Source organism: Aquarana catesbeiana, linkage group LG01 (assembly GCF_042186555.1).
Source record: "Aquarana catesbeiana isolate 2022-GZ linkage group LG01, ASM4218655v1, whole genome shotgun sequence".
In the NCBI taxonomy this organism is placed as follows: domain Eukaryota; kingdom Metazoa; phylum Chordata; class Amphibia; order Anura; family Ranidae; genus Aquarana; species Aquarana catesbeiana.
In genome coordinates, this window is record NC_133324.1 from 984814221 (window position 1) to 984833193 (window position 18973).

The 18973-nt window shown below is 46.5% G+C and overlaps 1 long non-coding RNA gene across 1 annotated transcript in view; it reads left to right on the top strand.

The window, feature by feature from the left end:
- Positions 1-18973, top strand: part of LOC141127116 (uncharacterized) — a 55140-nt gene that overhangs the window by 18964 nt on the left and 17203 nt on the right. Inside the window, exon 2 of the long non-coding RNA XR_012241488.1 lies at positions 668-712. This is a non-coding gene — a long non-coding RNA (uncharacterized lncRNA). The remainder of the gene's footprint in view (positions 1-667; positions 713-18973) is intronic.

Consider the following 18973-nt stretch of genomic DNA (forward strand, 5'->3'; position numbering starts at 1 on the left):
CTGCTGGCTCTATGACTCACTTGGGCAGTTCAGAGGCCCCAACATGTGGATTTTTTCTAATTAAAAGCCTTTTCCCAACAGCTGCCTGCCACATCAAGCACTAAGGTGTGTGTGTGAGGGGACACTGATAGAAAGTGACAATCTGGGGGCTCTGCCATAGGGTGGCACACTGGGGGGCTCTGCCGTAAGGTGGCACTCCATGTACTGTGTTTATAGGGAGAATGTTGGGACTCTGATGTAGGGAGGACTCTGATGTGAGTGTGGCGCTCATCCTGACTGCTGTACTCGATATGTTGTTTTGTTCGTTATTTACTCCTGGCGTGACGGCCATCTGTAAGCCTGGGGGCCCCATAAACTTCTATTGCCCGGGGCCCCCATAATCTTCTATTGCCCGGGGGCCCATAATCTTCTATTGCCCGGGGGCCCCATAATCTTCTATTGCTCGGGGGCCCCATGAGTTGTCAGTCCGCCCCTGCTCTCATTCTGACTTTTATCCTTATTGCAACTACCAGCCATATACTGTAATTATAACATGAAAATTTGCTTTTATACTGCTTATTATTGAAGGTCATTAAAAAGTAAAAAATAAAAAGGAGAAATGTGTATTTTACATAGAAATATAAATCCTGAGAATGGACGGATTTCTAAATGATTTTCTCTTTTTCAGGTTTTCCAACATCTGGTCCCAATGTAGAAGTTCCTAATGGTGATGGTATGTAATGTATTGTATATTCTACACATATCAGTTATAGGTGAGGAAATATCTCTGTGTAGATAAGGTCGGGGTCTCTTCATGACTGATGGGACCTCTGGAGTTCCATTTGTGCTCCTGTTCATCATCCCATCCAATAAGAGTTTCCGATATCCATTGACTCCTCATTGCACCCATCCCATGTCCTCTATGGTGTCTGTCCCCGGAGAGGCGATCATTGCCCAGTGGTGGAGGAATTGATGTGCAGATAATGTTTGTCTCTCTATATATGGAGGTGTTTGTACTCGGACAGTATTTATTGCGCTGCTCTCGGTAATAAGTGTTTGGTCAGTTTTGAACTAAGCACAGACTTTTAGAATTTCATTAAGGGATATTATGCTTTTGTTCATGTAATATAAAACTCGTATATAATTGCCACAAACATTACATTTTGTAATTTAATGTTTGTCATGGCTCCCAGGCCCCCAACACATCTCCCATCATCCCACCCCACCTACATGACCTGCCAGCCAAATCCTCCATTCTGTCCCCCAATGCCTCATTTGCAGCACCAACCACCACAGGGGGGATTTTGCTAAGGAATAGAATGACTCCAGAGAAGGGTAACAAAACTGATAAGGGGTCTGTAGGACCTCAGCTATGAGAGCTGGGGGGTGGTTATGGGGGATAGATAATCTCAGTTATGGGGGCTGAGGAGCTTAGTCATTGGGGATGGAGGACCTCAATTATGGGAATGGAGAAGCTCAGTTTTGGAGGTTGGAGGAGCTGAGTTATGGGGGATGGAGGAGCTTGCATGTAGGAGATGAAGGACCTCAGTTATGGATGAAGGAAGGCCTCAGTTAAAGGCCTCAGTTATGGGGGATGGAAGACCTCAATTATGGCAGATGAAGGACCTCAGTTGTAGGGGATGGAGGAGCTCAGTTATAGGGGATGGGGAGCTCAGTTATGGGGTATGGAGGAACTCAGTTATGGGGGATTGAGGACCTCAGCTATTGGGGGTGGTGGATGGTGGTTTTGGGGGATGGAGGACATTAAAAAAGGGAGATGAAGGAGCTCAGTTATGGGGAATGGAGGAGCTCAGTTATGGCAGATGGAGGAGCTCAGTTATGGTGGATGGGGGATCTCAGACATGGCTGATGGAAAAGCTTAGTTATGGGGAATGGAGGACATCAGATATGGGAGATGAAGGACCTCAGTTATGGTGGATGGAGGACTACAGTTATGGTGGATGTAGGAGCTCAGTTATGGGGGATGGAGGAGCTCAGTTATGGCAGATGGGGGAACTCAGTTAAGGCAGATAAAGGAGCTCCATTATGGAGGATGGGGGATGGAGGAGCTCAGTTATGGGGGATTGAGGACCTCAGATATGAGAGATGAAGGACCTCAGTTATGGTGGATGGAGGACTTCAGTTATGGTGGATGGACGAGCTCAGTTATGTAGGGTGAGAAGCTCAGTTATGACAGATAGGGGACTTCAGTTATGGCAGATGGAGGAGCTCAGTTAAGGCAGATGGAGGAGCTCAGTTATGGGGGATTGAAGACCTCAGATATGGGGGATGAAGGACCTGTCAGGAGCCATGAATCAGACTGAGACAGAAAATGCAGTAAAAACCCCACCTTTAATGTAATGGTAAAAATGGTACAGATCAGTAAACGTGGTCAAAAAAGGTAATCAAGGCATTGGAAGCCAAAACGGGTAATCAGACGAGACAGTAATCAGGAAACCAGAAATCAGCGTAGAAGAACAGGATCAGGAACCAGAAGGGACATCGGCCGAGCAAAGTCTTTCACAGGAACACAGTAGAGACCCTCCAGATATGTTGACCAGGTGAAGGCACAAAAGGAATGAATAAGGCAGTTTAAATAGCCAAAAGGGGCTGGCTGTAGGCGGGACTGATGAGCAAGTCCCTGACCCCTGACAATACCCCCCTCCTCAATAAACCCTCCCCATTGGAGGAGCACCAGGTTTGAGGGAAAAACCTCTATGGAAAGCACAGAGGAGGACAGGAGCATGTACATCCGAGGATGAGATCCAAGAGCGTCCCTCCAGACCGTAAACTCTCCAATGAACAAGGTACTGTATGCTCCCATGAAACCTATGGGAGTCAATGATAGATTGTATCTCATACTCCTCATTAGGGATGAGCTTCGTGTTCGAGTCGAACCCATGTTCGACTCGAACATCGGCTGTTCGATCGTTCGCCGAATTGCGAACGTTATGGGCCGTTCGCGCTAAATTCGTGTGGCGCGTCACGGCCCATAATTCACTGCGGCATCGCAGTGCATTGCTGGCTGATGATTGGCCAAGCATGCACTATGACCCGCATGCTTGGCCAATCACAGCGCCGTCAGTAGAGAGAGCTGTAATTGGCCAAAGCCAGGGTGGCTTTGGCCAATTATGGCTCAGGGGATTTAGTACACACCCCACACTATATAAGGCCGCCTGCACGGCGGCCCTGTGTAGTGTGTGTTCCGGTGTGCTGAGAGATAGAGAGAGAGAGAGAGAGAGAGTGTCATTTGATTTGAGTTAGATAGATTAGGCAGAACAGTCAGTCAGTTAGCTGCACTTACAGTGTATTGTGTATATATATGCATCCCAGGTGTTGCATATATATATATACACTGTATTCAGTTTAGCTAGATCCGTTCCTGTTATCTTCTATCTAGACTATTTACATTTAATGCAGTGCGTCCTGCTCACAGTGTTCAGCTAGATCCGTTCCTGCTATTTACATTTAGTGCAGTGCGTCCTGCTCACAGTGTTCAGCTAGATCCGTTCCTGTTATCTTCTAGACTATTTACATTTAGTGCAGTGCGTCCTGCTCACAGTGTTCAGCTAGATCCGTTCCTGCAATTTACATTTAGTGCAGTGCGTCCTGCTCACAGTGTTCAGCTAGATCCGTTCCTGCTATTTACATTTAGTGCAGTGCGTCCTGCTCACAGTGTTCAGCTAGATCCGTTCCTGCTATTTACATTTAGTGCAGTGCGTCCTGCTCACAGTGTTCAGCTAGATCCGTTCCTGCTATTTACATTTAGTGCAGTGCGTCCTGCTCACAGTGTTCAGCTAGATCCGTTCCTGTTATCTTCTAGACTATTTACATTTAGTGCAGTGCGTCCTGCTCACAGTGTTCAGCTAGATCCGTTCCTGCAATTTACATTTAGTGCAGTGCGTCCTGCTCACAGTGTTCAGCTAGATCCGTTCCTGCTATTTACATTTAGTGCAGTGCGTCCTGCTCACAGTGTTCAGCTAGAGCCGTTCCTGCTATTTACATTTAGTGCAGTGCGTCCTGCTCACAGTGTTCAGCTAGATCCGTTCCTGTTATCTTCTAGACTATTTACATTTAGTGCAGTGCGTCCTGCTCACAGTGTTCAGCTAGATCCGTTCCTGCTATTTACATTTAGTGCAGGGGCATGTAATTACAATTCTTGATCTAATATTTCACAGCAGGGCCCTGTGAGGGCTTACAGTGTTGTGGCCACAGCAACACCTAAGGCCCAAATTTCTGCTGAGTATATAGGGCAGGACCCTACTTTCAAACATCTAACTTACAAACGACTCCTACTTGCAAACGGAAGGAGACAACAGGAAGTGAGATGAAATCTACCCCTAGGAAGGGAAATTCTCTCCTGTAAGAGTTAATATGGGAAAACAATTTCTCCTTTCCACTGATGCTTTCCAATCCTTGTTCCACAAAAAAACCCAAATTTTCAAAAAACATTTTTCATTGGGACAAAAAAGTGAGGTGAAATCTTCTGAAGAGGAGGAAAGACAGCAAAACAAATGTCACAGGGGTGATAACCCTTCCCTATGTTTTCCAAAAAGCTTAGAAAAGATTTTTTGGCTGGAGCTAAACACGTTAAAAATGTTCAAAATTACAAACAGATTCTACTTAACAACAAACCTACAGTCCCTGTCTTGTTTGCACCGCCTGTATACTGCTGTTCAGAGTATATAGGGCCTGGTGGCCCCACACCTTTCCTTATTTTAATTTGGGTGCGGGGTTCCCCTTAATATCCATACAAGACCCAAAGGGCCTGGTAATGGACTGGGGGGTACCCATGCCGTTTGTCTCACTGATTTTCATCCATATTGCCATGACCCGACATGACATTAAACCCGCAAGCAGTTTTAAATGAGATTTTTTCCTTTAAAAATGACATTTGGTGCAGGGACTGTTCTAAACATGGGAAACACGCGTCACTTTACAGGCATACTATAGACACCCCCCAGGTACGATATTTAAAGGAATATTTCACTTTTTTTTTTTTACTTTAAGCATCATTAAAATCACTGCTCCCGAAAAAACGGCCGTTTTTAAAAGTTTTTTTTGCATTGATACATGTCCCCTGGGGTAGGACCCGGGTCCCCAAACCCTTTTTAGGACAATACCATGCAAATTAGCCTTTAAAATGAGCACTTTTGATTTCGAACGTTCGAGTCCCATAGACGTCAATGGGGTTCTAACGTTCGTGCGAACTTTCGGTCCGTTCGCGGGTTCTGGTGCGAACCGAACCGGGGGGTGTTCGGCTCATCCCTACTCCTCATGGTTCTCAACCTGAACCAGGCAAGGACATGGTACCGAGGTGGTGAAGCGGTTGCACACCAAAGATTTTAATAAGGAAACATGGAATACATTAGAAATACGCAGGGATTTGCAGATGAACCCCTGAGAAAGTGAATCAGTAACATAGTCCTCCACGGCTTTATCGTCCGAGACAAAGGGTAGACCCGGCCACAAAGAGGCATGATGAAAAAAGGAGGGGTGTGGAGGCGCCAACTGTGGTAGCTTGTTTATGCAAAAATAAAAGTTAGTGTAACAATTACACTTACTGGTTTGCAGGGTGGAGGTGTTTCTTTGAGATGGAAAGTGTCCTGGGATGTGCTGTTATCTTGTTTCCGGCTTGGATTTCATTCCTTCAGGCGTCTGGGTGTGGAGTCTGTACACAGGCTGAATCGCTGCATCCAGTGCATGGAAAGCTCCATGCTGACCACTCTGGAGCGCGGAAGAGGAAATGACATCACTGATGCACGGCAAACATGCATCAGTGACTTCATTTCCTCTTCCGCGCTCCAGAGTGGTCAGCGTGGAGCTTTCCATGCACTGGATGCAGCGGTTCAGCCTGTGTACAGACTCCACACCCAGACGCCTGAAGGAATGAAATCCAAGCCGGAAACAAGATAACAGCACATCCCAGGACACTTTCCATCTCAAAAGAAACACCTCCACCCTGAGAACCAGTAAGTGTAATTGTTACACTAACTTTTATTTTTGCATAAACAAGCTACCACAGTTGGCGCCTCCACACCCCTCCTTTTTTCAACATTGATTATCAACAGAGGTAATGGACACCCTCTAAGGATGGCTGCCTCCTCATTCTAGAATTTACCTGCCTTATTTTAATGTGCTATTATAGCTACCATTTTACTATTTACCTTAGACATCACATGTTGCGGAGCGCCGGAAACCCCCCCTTTTGTTTCTCTACAAAGAGGCATGACACCAGGTTGAAGGTCAATTGCGCAGTCATATGACCAATGTGAAGGCAAACTACCAGCTTGACCTTTGTCAAAGACATCGCTAAATTCACGTTACTCCTCTGGTAGAGAGGAGAGTGAAGAGGTTGCATAAGACCATAACCACTTTCTAAGAAACCTGTTTTACTGCATTGTAGTGACCAGGAAAGAACCTCAGCACAATGCCAATCAAAAGAGGAATTGTGCCTCTCTAATCAAGGATAACCAATGACCACTGGGTAATGAGGTGAGGAAATGACTTGAAATTGGATTATCTCATGTTGAAGAGCCCCTATGGCCATGGTCAATGGAGCAGTCTCATGAGTTACATTGACAGGCTGTAAAGGTCTCTCATCAATAGCCTCAATGGCAAGTGGAGTGGCACGAAGCTGCAGTGGAATCAAGTGCTTAGACACAAAGGCACTATCTATGAACAGGCTTGCAGCCCCAGAGTCTGTGTTTTTCGATGAATGACTCAGACCAAGAAAGGGTAACCAGAACTAGAGGCTTATACTTTAGGATAACTGGGGACGCAGCAATGCCACCTAAGGTCTATCCCCTACAGAACCTTAAGGTGAGGGCGTTTTTTGGAGCAGTAGGACAAGAATTCAAAAGGTGACCTACCTGGACACAATAAAGGCACAATCTCTCCCTCCTCCTAAAGGCCCTCCTCTGAGAGATGTGAGAAGCCCAACTGCATGGGTTCTACTTCACTGATGGTCTCGGTACCAGGAGGCATGGGAGGTGAGGGAGACAAGGGTAGGGATGCAAAGCTTGGAGCCAAATGTGCAGGAGGCTTCCACAAGCGCTCCTTAAAGGAAGGTCTTTCTCAGAGTCTGGAGTCAATGAGAATGGCAAATGTGATTAACTTCTCCAGATTTGTAGGTATATCTTGGGTTGCTATCTCATCCTTAATGTTGTCCAAGAGACTATGAGAAAAAGCAGCCACGAGGGCCTCATCATTCCAAGCAACCTCTGCTGCCAGAGTACGGAATTCAATGGCGTTACCCTGCAACAGTTCTCGTACCCTGTTTGATGGAAATGAGACTTTTTACTGAAGAAGCAGAGTGTGTGGAAACATCAAATGACCCTTTTAAAAGGACATCACAAGCTCAGGGTAACTCAGGACAATAGGTTTTTGCATCTCCCAAAGAGGGTTTGCCCAGGGCAAGGCTCTATCAGAAAGCAAATAAATAATGAAGCCTGCTTTGCTTCTGTCCGTGGGAAACACCTGGGGGCAGCATAATAAAGTATATCCTAACCTGGTTCAGAAACCCTCTGTATTGGACTGGATCGCCCCCAAATTGCTAGGAAAGCGGAGCGGAACCAGAAATACCTCTTATAGAGGTAATACTCGAGGCGGGTGCCTGCACAGAGACTGGAGCAGCAGCAGGGACGGTCTGCAGCATAGTTTGTACCAGAACAGCCACAGTGGGAGGATCCAGGTGAGCCGTGCGAATCAGGAACGCCTGTAACGCCATGGCAAACTGATCCATGCGGTGATCCTACTCATTCAACCTGGAAAAAATATCTCTACTAGATTGATTGCCTGCATCTTCTGAATTCATGGCCTTCACATACTGTCAGGAACCATGAATCAGACTGAAACAGAAAATGCAGTAAAAATCACACCTTTAAAAAAAATATAAGAGCAGAGCCAGCTTAACAGACAGCATTATACCAGAGAGCATGAGTTAGGAAGAACTAATGCAAAATGAATATTCTACAATATCTTGAAAAAGTATTCATACCCCTTGAAATTTCCCACAATTTGTCATGTTACAACCAAAAACATAAATGTATTTTATTGGGATTTTATGTGATAGACCAACACAAAGTGGCACATGATTGTGAAGTGGAAGGAAAATTATAAATGATACAAATAAATATGTGAAAAGTGTGGGGGGCATTTGTATGGCGCCCCCCCGGAGTCAATACTTTGTAGAACCCCCTTTCTCTACAAGTCTTTTTGGGGATGTCTCTACCAGCTTTGCACATCTAGAGAGGAACATTTTTGCCCATTCTTCTTTGTAAAATATCTGAAGCTCTGTCAGATTGGATGGAGAGTAGGGATGAGCCGAACAGCCCCCGGTTCGGTTCGCACCAGAACCTGCGAACGGACCGAAAATTCGCACAAACGTTAGAACCCCATTGACGTCTATGGGACTCGAACGTTCAAAATCAAAAGTGCTAATTTTAAAGGCTAATTTGCATGGTATTGTCCTAAAAAGTGTTTGGGGACCCGGATCCTACCCCAGGGGACATGTATCAATGCAAAAAAAAGTTTTAAAAATGGCCGTTTTTTTGGGAGCAGTGATTTTAATGATGCTTAAAGTAAAAAAAAAAAAAGTGAAATATTCCTTTAAATATCGTACCTGGGGTGTGTCTATAGTAGGCCTGTAAAGTGACGCGTGTTTCCTGTGTTTAGAACAGTCCCTGCACCAAATGTCATTTTTAAAGGAATAAAAGTCATTTAAAACTGCTTGCGGGTTTAATGTAATGTCAGGTCCTGGCAATATGGATGAAAATCAGTGAGACAAACGGCATGGGTACCCCCCAGTCCATTACCAGGCCCTTTGGGTCTTGTATGGATATTAAGGAGAACCCCGCACCCAAATAAAAAAAAACAAAAGGTGTGGGGCCCCCAGGCCCTATATACTCTGAACAGCAGTATACAGGCGGTGCAAACAAGACAGGGACTGTAGGTTTGTTGTTAAGTAGAATCTCTTTGTAATTTTGAACGGGTACATTTTTATCGTGTTTAGCTCCAGCCAAAAAATCTATTTTAAGCTTTTTGGAAAACATAGGGAAGGGTTATCACCCCTGTGACATTTGTTTTGCTGTCTGTGCTCCTCTTCAGAAGATTTCACCTCACTTTCTGTCCCAATGACAAATGTTTTTTTTTTTAATTTGTTTTTTTTTGTGATTGGTGATAAAGCATCAATGGAAAGGAGAAAAGTTTTCCCCATATTAACTCTTACAGGAGAGAATTTCCCTTCCTAGGGGTAGATTTCATCTCACTTCCTGTTGTCTCCTTCCGTTTGTAAGTAGGAGTCGTTTGTAAGTTGGATGATTGAAAGTAGGGGCCTGCCCTATATACTCAGCACTGGTGCTGGTGCCACAACACTGTAATCCCTCACAGATACTCTAGTTGGAGCGCAGAAACGAGCCCTGCTGCAAAGAATTGTATCAAAAATTGTAATTACATGCCCCTGTTAAACAGGGGCTGAAAAATTGGGCCTTAGGCACTGGTAGTGGGACTGGCGGCGCCCAGAACCAAAAATGTTCTTACAAGCTATCATCAGGATCATTGAGGAGGAAGAGGATAATTACTCAGTATAACCGGATAGTCACTCAGCATCAGCATAGGCAGTCTTTGAAGGGATCTGACATTTCAAAAAAATGTATTCGGTTACATCAGCATCAGGTGCTTGGTAGCTGGTGGTGATCCAAGACTGATTCATTTTTATGAAGGTCAGTCGATCGACCGAGTCGGTGGACAGACGCACCCTGTGTGCGGTTACAAAGCCTCCAGCAGCACTGAATGTGCGTTTCGAAAGAACGCTGGATGCAGGACAGGCCAGTAGCTCAATTGCATACTGTGCAAGCTCTGGCCAGTGATCCATCCTCAAGACCCAGTAACCCAGAGGATTTTCAGTGGGAAAGGTGTCCAAGTCAGATCTTGCCCCTAGGTATGGTTGCTGGAACCGATCATACCTTGGGGCTGAGGACCAAAAAATTGTCTGAACGCATCGGTCAGACGGCCACCTTCTCCACCGCTCCTTCTTTGACTGACCGAAGCCTCAGCAACACGTTGTCCAGAAACAGGAGTTTGTAACCTCCCAGTCTCTGGAAACGCGTTGCACAGACCTTTCTGCAAGGCCTCCCGAAGATGTTTCATCCTCTGCTCCCTCTGCGACGGCAAGATAAGGTCCGCAACCTTACCCTTGTAACGTGGATCAAGGAGGGTTGCCAGCCAGTATTGGTCCTTCTCCTTGATACCACAAATACGAGGATCCTTACGCAGGCTTTGCAGGATCAGGGAGGCCATGCAGCATAGGTTTGCTGAGGCATTCGGTCTGGAGTCCTCTGGGTCACTAAGGATGACATGATCCGCAGCCACCTCCTCCCAGCCACGTACAAGTCCATGTGTTTCTTGGGACTGTAAATGATCCCTTAAAGACTGCTGCTGATGCTGAGTGCCAGGCTCCACCTCCATACTGACACAATCCTCCTCCTCGTCCTCTTTCTGCATGCAGGAACACTGTCTGGATAAAGGGGGCCTTGAGAGCTAAGGAAGTCCTCCTCTTCCTGACTCTGTTCTGCCTCAAGTGCCCTGTCCATTATTCCATGCAGCGTGTGCTCCAACAGGTGGACAAGGGGGACAGTGTCACTGATGCATGCACTGTCACTGCCCACCATCCTCGTGGCCTCCTCAAATGGTGACAGGACAGTGCATGCATCCCTGATCATGGCCCACTGGCGTGGGGAAAAAAAAACAAGCTCCCCTGAGCCTGTCCTGGTGCCATAGTCGCACAGGTACTCATTGATGGCCCTCTGCTGCATGTGCAGCTGCTGCAGCATGGCCAACGTTGAGTTTCACTAGTGGGCATGTCACAGATTAGGCGGTTTTTGGGCAGGTTAAATTCCTTTTGGAGGTCTGCCAGCCGAGCACTGGCATTATATGACCAGCGGAAATGCACACAGACTTTCCTGGCCTGCCTCAAGACATCCTGTAAGCCCGGGTACCTGCCCAAGAACCGCTGCACCACCAAGTTAAGGACATGAGCCAAACAGGGCACATGGGTCAATAATTCAGTTACATGGGTGAATAAAGTAGCTGCCTGCAGTAGTGATAAAATCAGGAAAACACCACCAACCTTCTACGGGTAGCTTTAGCTGAACACTGTGAAGAGGACACACTACACTAACGTGTAAATAATGTAGCTGCCTGCGGTAGTGATAGGATCAGGAAAACACCACCAACCTTCTACAGGTAGCTTTAGTTGAACACTGTGAAGAGGATGCACTACACTAACGTGCAAATAATGTACCTGCCTGCGGTAGTGATAGGGTCAGGAAAACACCACCAACTTTCTATAGGTAGCTTTAGCTGAACACTGTGCAGAGGTCGCACTACACTAACTTGTAGCTTTAGCTGAACACTGTTCAGAGGACGCACTACACTAGCTTGTAACTTTAGCTGAACACTGTGCAGAGGTCGCACTACACTAACTTGTAACTTTAGCTGAACACTGTGCACTACACTAACTTGTAGCTTTAGCTGAAAACTGTTCAGAGGACGCACTACACTAACTTGTAGCTTTAGCTGAACACTGAGGAGGACGCACTACACTAAATTGTAACTTTACTTGAACACTGTGCACTACACTAACTTGTAGCTTTAGCTGAACACTGTGCAGAGGTCGTACTACACTAACTTGTAGCTTTAGCTGAACACTGTGCAGAGGTCGCACTACACTAACTGTAAATACTGTAGCTGCCTGACTGTGGTACTAATAGGATCAGAAGAACACCAGCAATTTTCTTCAGGTAGCTGTAAATACTGTAACAAGACAAGCCTGCCTGTCAGTAGGAAGATAATAACAGGAACGGATCTAGCTAAACTGAATACAGTGTGTATATATATATATATATATATATATATATATATATATATATACATACATACATACAACACCTGGGATGCATATATATATATATATATATATATATATATATATATATATATATATATACACACAATACACTGTAGGTGCAGCTAACTGACTGACTGTCCTGCCTAATCTATCTAACTTAAATCAAATGACACTGTCTCTCTCTCTCTCTCTCTCTCTATCTCTCAACGCCAGAACACATTTGTGGAGAGCACGACTAATAGTTGTCCTGTGGACAGATTCTCCCACCTGAGCTGTGGATCTCTGCAGCTCCTCCAGAGTTACCATGGACCTCTTGGCTCTTCTCTGATGAATGCTCTCCTTGCCCGGCCGGTCAGTTTAGGTGGACGGCCATGTCTTGGTAGGTTTGCAGTTGTGCCATATTCTTTCCATTTTCCAATGATGGATTGAACAGAGCTCCATGAGATGTTCAAAGCTTGGGAGATTTTTTTTATAACCTAACCCTGCTTTATACTTCTCCACAACTTTATCCCCGACCTGTCTGGTGTGTTCCTTGGCCTTCATGATGCTGTTTGTTCACTAAGGTTCTCTAACAAACCTCTGAGGGCTTCACAGAACAGCTGTATTTATAATGAGATTAAATGACACACAGGTGGACTCTATTTACTAATTGGGTGACTTCTGAAGATAATTGGTTCCACTGGATTTTACTTAGGGGTATCAGAGTAAAGGGGGCTGAATACAAATGCACACCACACTTTTCACATATTTATATGTATCGTTTATCATTTTCCTTCCACTTCACAATTATGTGCCACTTTTTGTTGGTCTATCACATAAAATCCCAATGAAATCCATTTACGTTTTTGGTTGTAACATGACAAAATGAGGGAAATTTCAAGGGTATGAATACTTTTTCAAGGAACTGTAATTGATGGTCATCTTATGGGCTAAATAAACTCAAAGGGCCCCTAAAAAATTTATTGATTTTTATGAATTTATAAGGTGTCTAAAATATTCAGTTATTCACCAATGAAATAAGGGCAGCGGGTACTTACCCTGTTTTCCCAAAAATAAGACCTAGCGCGATTGTCAGTGATGACTGCGATATAAGCCCTACCCCCAAATAAGCCCTACCCTGTTTCCCCGAAAATAAGCCCTACCCTGAAAATAAGACCTACAAGGACTTTAACTAGGGCTTATTTGGGGGGTAGGGCTTATATTGCAGCCATCACCGACAATCACGCTAGGTCTTATTTTCGGGGAAACAGGGTAGGTCTCCGGGAAAATGACAGCAACCGCATTTCCTGATGATGCCTCTATAGGCGAAATGCATAGAGATTGAGTTTCTGTCTAATATTGTGGATAACCACTGATGTGATATCCAGCTACTGCTCGCCGGGACCATCGCCAAATGGCGGGGGGGTTAACGAGTTTGGTGAGCCAGATTCAGATTGCCAGGGGCATTTGTGCAGGCTGATTAAGCTGGTGCCGGTCAGGACACATCATTTTTAAAAATTTATTTTTTTATAATAAGCTTTATTGGATTTTTGGAGGATAACAAATCTGACAAAGTGTTCAGGAAAGTAAATGAACAGGAGCGAGTATACTCATTATTCTGAGATAGTACATAACATCAGCAAATAAACCTTAGCGTGATTGGAAAAACCATATATAGTAGCTTTTACCATAGGAAGGGATTGGCGATGAGATAAAAGTTGGAACGTTTCCCTTTGTCTGCACGGAAGCCAATAAAACTGGGCAGCAGGAAGGGGGTTGTCGGGGCAAGGAAGGGGGGGGATTGGAGGGGGGAAAACTACACACTAAACGTCAGGCATCTGGGGACCATGGATGGTGCAAAGCATTTCCCGGTTAGGGTGTGTGTTGGGGTGAGGAGGAAGGGTGTGGCTAGGGAAATGGGAGGGTTCATGTATATAGTTTGGGTTAAATCAAGGAGAACTAATGGAGAAGTGGATGATTGGAACAGCAATAAAAAGATGTGTCCGGAGAGAAAGGCACTCCTCCCCCTCTACTAACTTGGGGTGCCGGTAGACCATACATCAAAAACCAAGTAGCATATTAAAACATACCATAGAGAGACAACAGCTAATTCTAGGGTATTTGAGCAGACATCAAGGTCAGTACTTGGTAGGGACGGGGTGGGTACAAGCACCCACTGATTCCTTAGCAACCATTGACAACCAGAAGCTGTCACATTAGTCCACATCGAATGTTTGAATGAACATCCGAACCCTGAGCTCATCCTTCATCCCACTGCAGTAAGCTCTATGGTCAGTAAGGACTATGGTGAGTCCACAAAGTAAACTGACCACCCCACAGGTATGTTCTCCATTTTGGTGTTGACCAATCACACGCTAGAGCTTCTTTTCCTGCCATAGAATAGTATTATTCTGCTCCGGAAGGAGAATGCAGCAGTTTTCTTCACCTGATCTGGAGGTCACGGTGTAAGGACGGCACCATGGCCAGAATGTGAATCCTCCATAGCAACAATGGAGGGTAGAGTAGGGTGACCAGACGTTCCCGTTTTCCGGGGACAGTCCCAGGATTGAGGACACTCTCCCCAGAGCCCGTCTGTCCCTGGATTTGTCCCCGGATTGCAGGGGCAGAACATATCTGCAGCGAGGCTAGGCAGCATTTTTCATGGGTGCGGCACCACCCCCAGCCTGGTTGCACGTTTATGCAGAGAGCAGAACACAGTGACAGGCTGCAAGGCCGGGACTAGAGGGTGCGGAAGGAGCAGAAACTCCTTTGAAGTGTGGAGTGCAGGCAGCGCCGGGGCTAAAGTCTCCCGGCTGAAGATTGACAGACAAAAGCAGAGCTGCAGTGGGGTGCTGAGTGCGCTCCTGCACCCGGCAGCAGTCTAAACTGCCGTACACAGATTACATTCTCTGTCAGGCGGACATCACTCTGCCTGGCAGGTGACTTCTACACCAGCCCCTGACATGACGTCATTTAAGTGACGGGACAGGAAGGGAAAGTGGTGCCAGGGAGGAGAAACTGAGGTAAGTGGTAAACTTTGCAGATCCTGGTGCTGCTATGGTTCGGTATGTGGAGAATGTAGGGCAGGAGGAGCTGAGTGTACTGGGGAAGGTGTGAGAAGAAGGAGGCCTGGGGGGGGGGGGGGGCTCAGCCTCTGTTTACTAGAAGTGTAGAAGCTCTCCTCTGGGGGTAAGCTCTGCTCTGGGGTTGGGAATACAGGGAGAGCTCTGTGTACCAGGGGGGCCAGGGGTATAGGGGTAGTTGGAGCTTTGAAGTGGGGGGGCATCTAGGGGATGGGGAAGCTCTATGTACTGGGGGAGAATGAGGGGTGGGGCTTGTAGTGAGGAAAGGGGGAGGGTCAGAGTTGAGGGAGGAGCACTGTATTTGGGGGGGTGGAAGGAGGGTGGGCTCTGTGTACTGGGGGGTGGGAGCTCTGTGTAATGGGGGGACATGGGGGTGAGGGGAGCTAAGTACTGGGGGGGAGAATGAGGGGCAGTGGTGTACCTAGGGAGTGCAGGGGTTGCGGCTCGCACCACATACCACAGCTCTAAGGTTGCCAATGCAGATCAAGTCTAATGTCACACACAGTTGTCTGATTACTCAGTGGTGCCAGCACCTCACAGGGCACTAGCGGCAAACCACTCCACTCCTCCTGCCCACCCCATAGAAAAGCATTCTTAGTGACACTGCAACTACTGTTGCTAAGCTATTTAGTGTCACTAAAAATGCTATTCTATGGGGTGGGCAGGAAGAGTGGAGTGGTTTACCGCTAGTGCAATGTGAGGTCACACTCCTCCTGCAGAGGTCCTGCCCGCATACCATCATGCTGCTGTTCACATTCTCTAGCAGAAAGTACAGCACCTCAGCCACAGAACAAATTTAAAGGGGAAAACCTGCCTGAAACTGTAAGACCTACTATATATTAAAGTGAAACTTTAGTCCTGAGTTTTAAAATGGGTGAACAGGCAGGAATTTTAATGCAGAAGAGAAATGCTTTGTCTCTTCTGCATTAAAGTTACTTACCTGCCTGTCCCTTGCTGTACAGTGCACCACACATGCCCTCCGCAGAGCCTGCTCTGCTCTATGGGCGATCATATGTAAACAAACTCTGCGGTTCATTTACACCCGAATGCGATCTGATCCGATACATCAAGATGGAGGAGAACAGATCCCCTTCCATTTGATTCTTGTGAACCAGATTGGATTGGAGATTACACCCGCTGCTCCATACAGAAGAGATGGGGGGCGCTCCTGAACCCTGCATTCTTTATGTAGCCTGCTCCTGAGTAGGGATGAGCTTTGTGTTCAAGTTGAACCCATGTTTGACTCGAACATCGTCTGTTCGCTGAATTGCAAACGATATGGGCCGTTCGCGCCAAAATCGTGTGGCGCGTCACATATATATATATATATATATATACACACACACACATACATACACACACTGTATTCAGTTTAGCTAGATCCGTTCCTGTTATTATCTTCCTACTGACAGGCAGGCTTGTGTTGTTACAGTATTTACAGCTACCTAAAGAAAATTGCTGGTGTTCTTCTGATCCTATTAGTACCACAGTCAGGCAGCTAGACTATTTACAGTTAGTGTAGTGCATCCTCCTCACAGTGTTCATCTAAAGCTACAAGTTAGTGTAGTGTGACCTCTGCACAGTGTTCAGCTAAAGCTACAAGTTAGTGTAGTGTGACCTCTGCACAGTGTTCAGCTAAAGCTGCAAGTTAGTGTAGTGAGACCTCTGCACAGTGTTCAGCTAAAACTACAAGTTAGTGTAGTGTGACCTCTTCACAGTGTTCAGCTAAAGCTACAGTTAGTGTAGTGCGACCTCTGCACAGTGTTCAGCTAAAGCTACCTGTAGAAGGTTGGTGCTGTTTTCCTGATCCCATCACTAGCGCAGGCAGCTACATTATTTACACGTTAGTGTAGTTCGACCTCTGCACAGTGTTCAGCTAAAGCTACCTGTAGAAGGTTGGTCTTGTTTTCCTGATTCCATCACTACCGCAGGCAGCTACATTATTTACACGTTAGTGTAGTGCGTCCTCTGCACAGTGTTCAGCTAAAGCTACAAGTTAGTGTAGTGCGACCTCTGCACAGTGTTCATCTAATGCTACTTGGAAAAGATTGGTGGTGTTCTCATACTACAGGCAGGCAGTTGATTTTGCTAACTGCAGTATCAGTAAGTATATATATATATATATCCCAGCTTAGTGCAGCTACAGGCCATTAGTATGTCTGGAAGGCCAACAAGGAGAGGCAGACAGTCACAAGACAATAAAAGAGGGCAAGCATGCTCTGTGTCTAGAGGCAACAGTGCTGGTCGTGGAGACGGTGCATTCTCAACAGCACGTAGCCGTAGGACACGCTTGGCCTTTTTTTCAGCAGCTGGCCGTGTTGAGCCGCAACATGTGGAAGACTTGGTCAAGTGGATGACCAAGCCGTCCTCATCCTCTCTCACCCATGCTCAGGGTACTTTGTCTGGCAAATAGCTGCCAATGCAGCCTCTTCCCTCAGCTCAATGGCATCAGTGACTCCTTCCCTAACCCCACCATGTCCTCCTGAGGAGTCCCTCGAACTGTTTGACCACAGTGTTGGGTACATGCTCCAGGAGGATGCCCAGCGTTTGGAAGGCTCTGATGATGATACTGAGCTAGATGAAGGCAGTAACATGAGCACTAGGGATGAGCCGAACACCCCCCCCTGTTCAGTTCGCACCAGAACATGCGAACAGGAAAAAAGTTTGCTCGAACACGCGAACACCATTAAAGTCTATGGGACACAAACATGAATAATCAAAAGTGCTAATTTTAAAGGCTTATATGCAAGTTATTGTCATAAAAAGTGTTTGGAGACCCGGGTCCTGCCCCAGGGGACATGGATCAATGCAAAAAAAAGTTTTAAATACGGCCGTTTTTTCAGGAGCAGTGATTTTAATAATGCTTAAAGTCAAACAATAAAAGTGTAATATCCCTTTAAATTTCGTACCTGGGGGGTGTCTATAGTATGCCTGTAAAGGGGCGCATGTTTCCCGTGTTTAGAACAGTCTGACAGCAAAATGACATTTCGAAGGAAAAAACCCATTTAAAACTACCCGCGGCTATTGCATTGCCGACAATACACATAGAAGTTAATTGATAAAAAAGGCATGGGAACTCCCCACAGGTAAACCCCAAACAAAAAAAAAAAAATTTACGTGGGAGTCCCCCTAAATTCCATACCAGGCCCTTCAGGTCTGGTATGGATATTAAGGGGAACCCCGCGCCAAAAGAAAAAAAAACGGCGTGGGGTCCCCCCAAAAATCCATACCAGACCCTTATCCGAGCATGCAACCTGGCAGGCCGCAGGAAAAGAGGGGGGGACGAGAGTGCGCCCCCCCTCCTGAACCGTACCAGGCCACATGCCCTCAACATTGGGAGGGTGCTTTGGGGAAGCCCCCCAAAACACCTTGTCCCCATGTTGATGAGGACAAGGGCCTGGGTTGTGGGGTCTGCGGGCGGGGGGCTTATCGGAATCTGGAAGCCCCCTTTAACAAGGGGATGGCGTCTCCTTGTCTGACGGTTCTTAAATAACGGGGGACGGGGCCACCCGGTGACCCCGCCGCGCTCTGACGCACGGTGACTTGACGGGACTTCCCTGTGACGTCACGGGGAATGCCACAGGGAAGTCCCGTCATTTCCCGTGCGTCAGAGGGGGCGGGGTCACCGGGTGGCACCGCCCCCCATTATTTAAGAACCGTCAGACGAGGAGACGCCGTCACACAGCGGGAGCCTCCCTCCATGCCAGCATGGATGCGGAGTGGCCCGGAGAAGAAAATGAAGAAGAGAAGAAGGAAAAAGAGAAGAGCATGAAGAAGAAGATGAAGAGAAGAGCGGGAGCCTCCCCCCATGCCATGGGTGCGGAGCGGCCCGAGGAGAAGAAGATAGAAGACGCCGCGGAGGAGATGCTGGACGAGAACGCCGGAGGAAGAACCACAAGAGCCAGAAGAACCAGAAGAAGATGAAGGAAGATAGAAGAAAGAAGAAGCATTTAAATAAAGGAATTGTCAAAAACTGTCTCTTGTCATTTTTAACATTTTTGACAGTTTTTTAGTGAAATGGTAG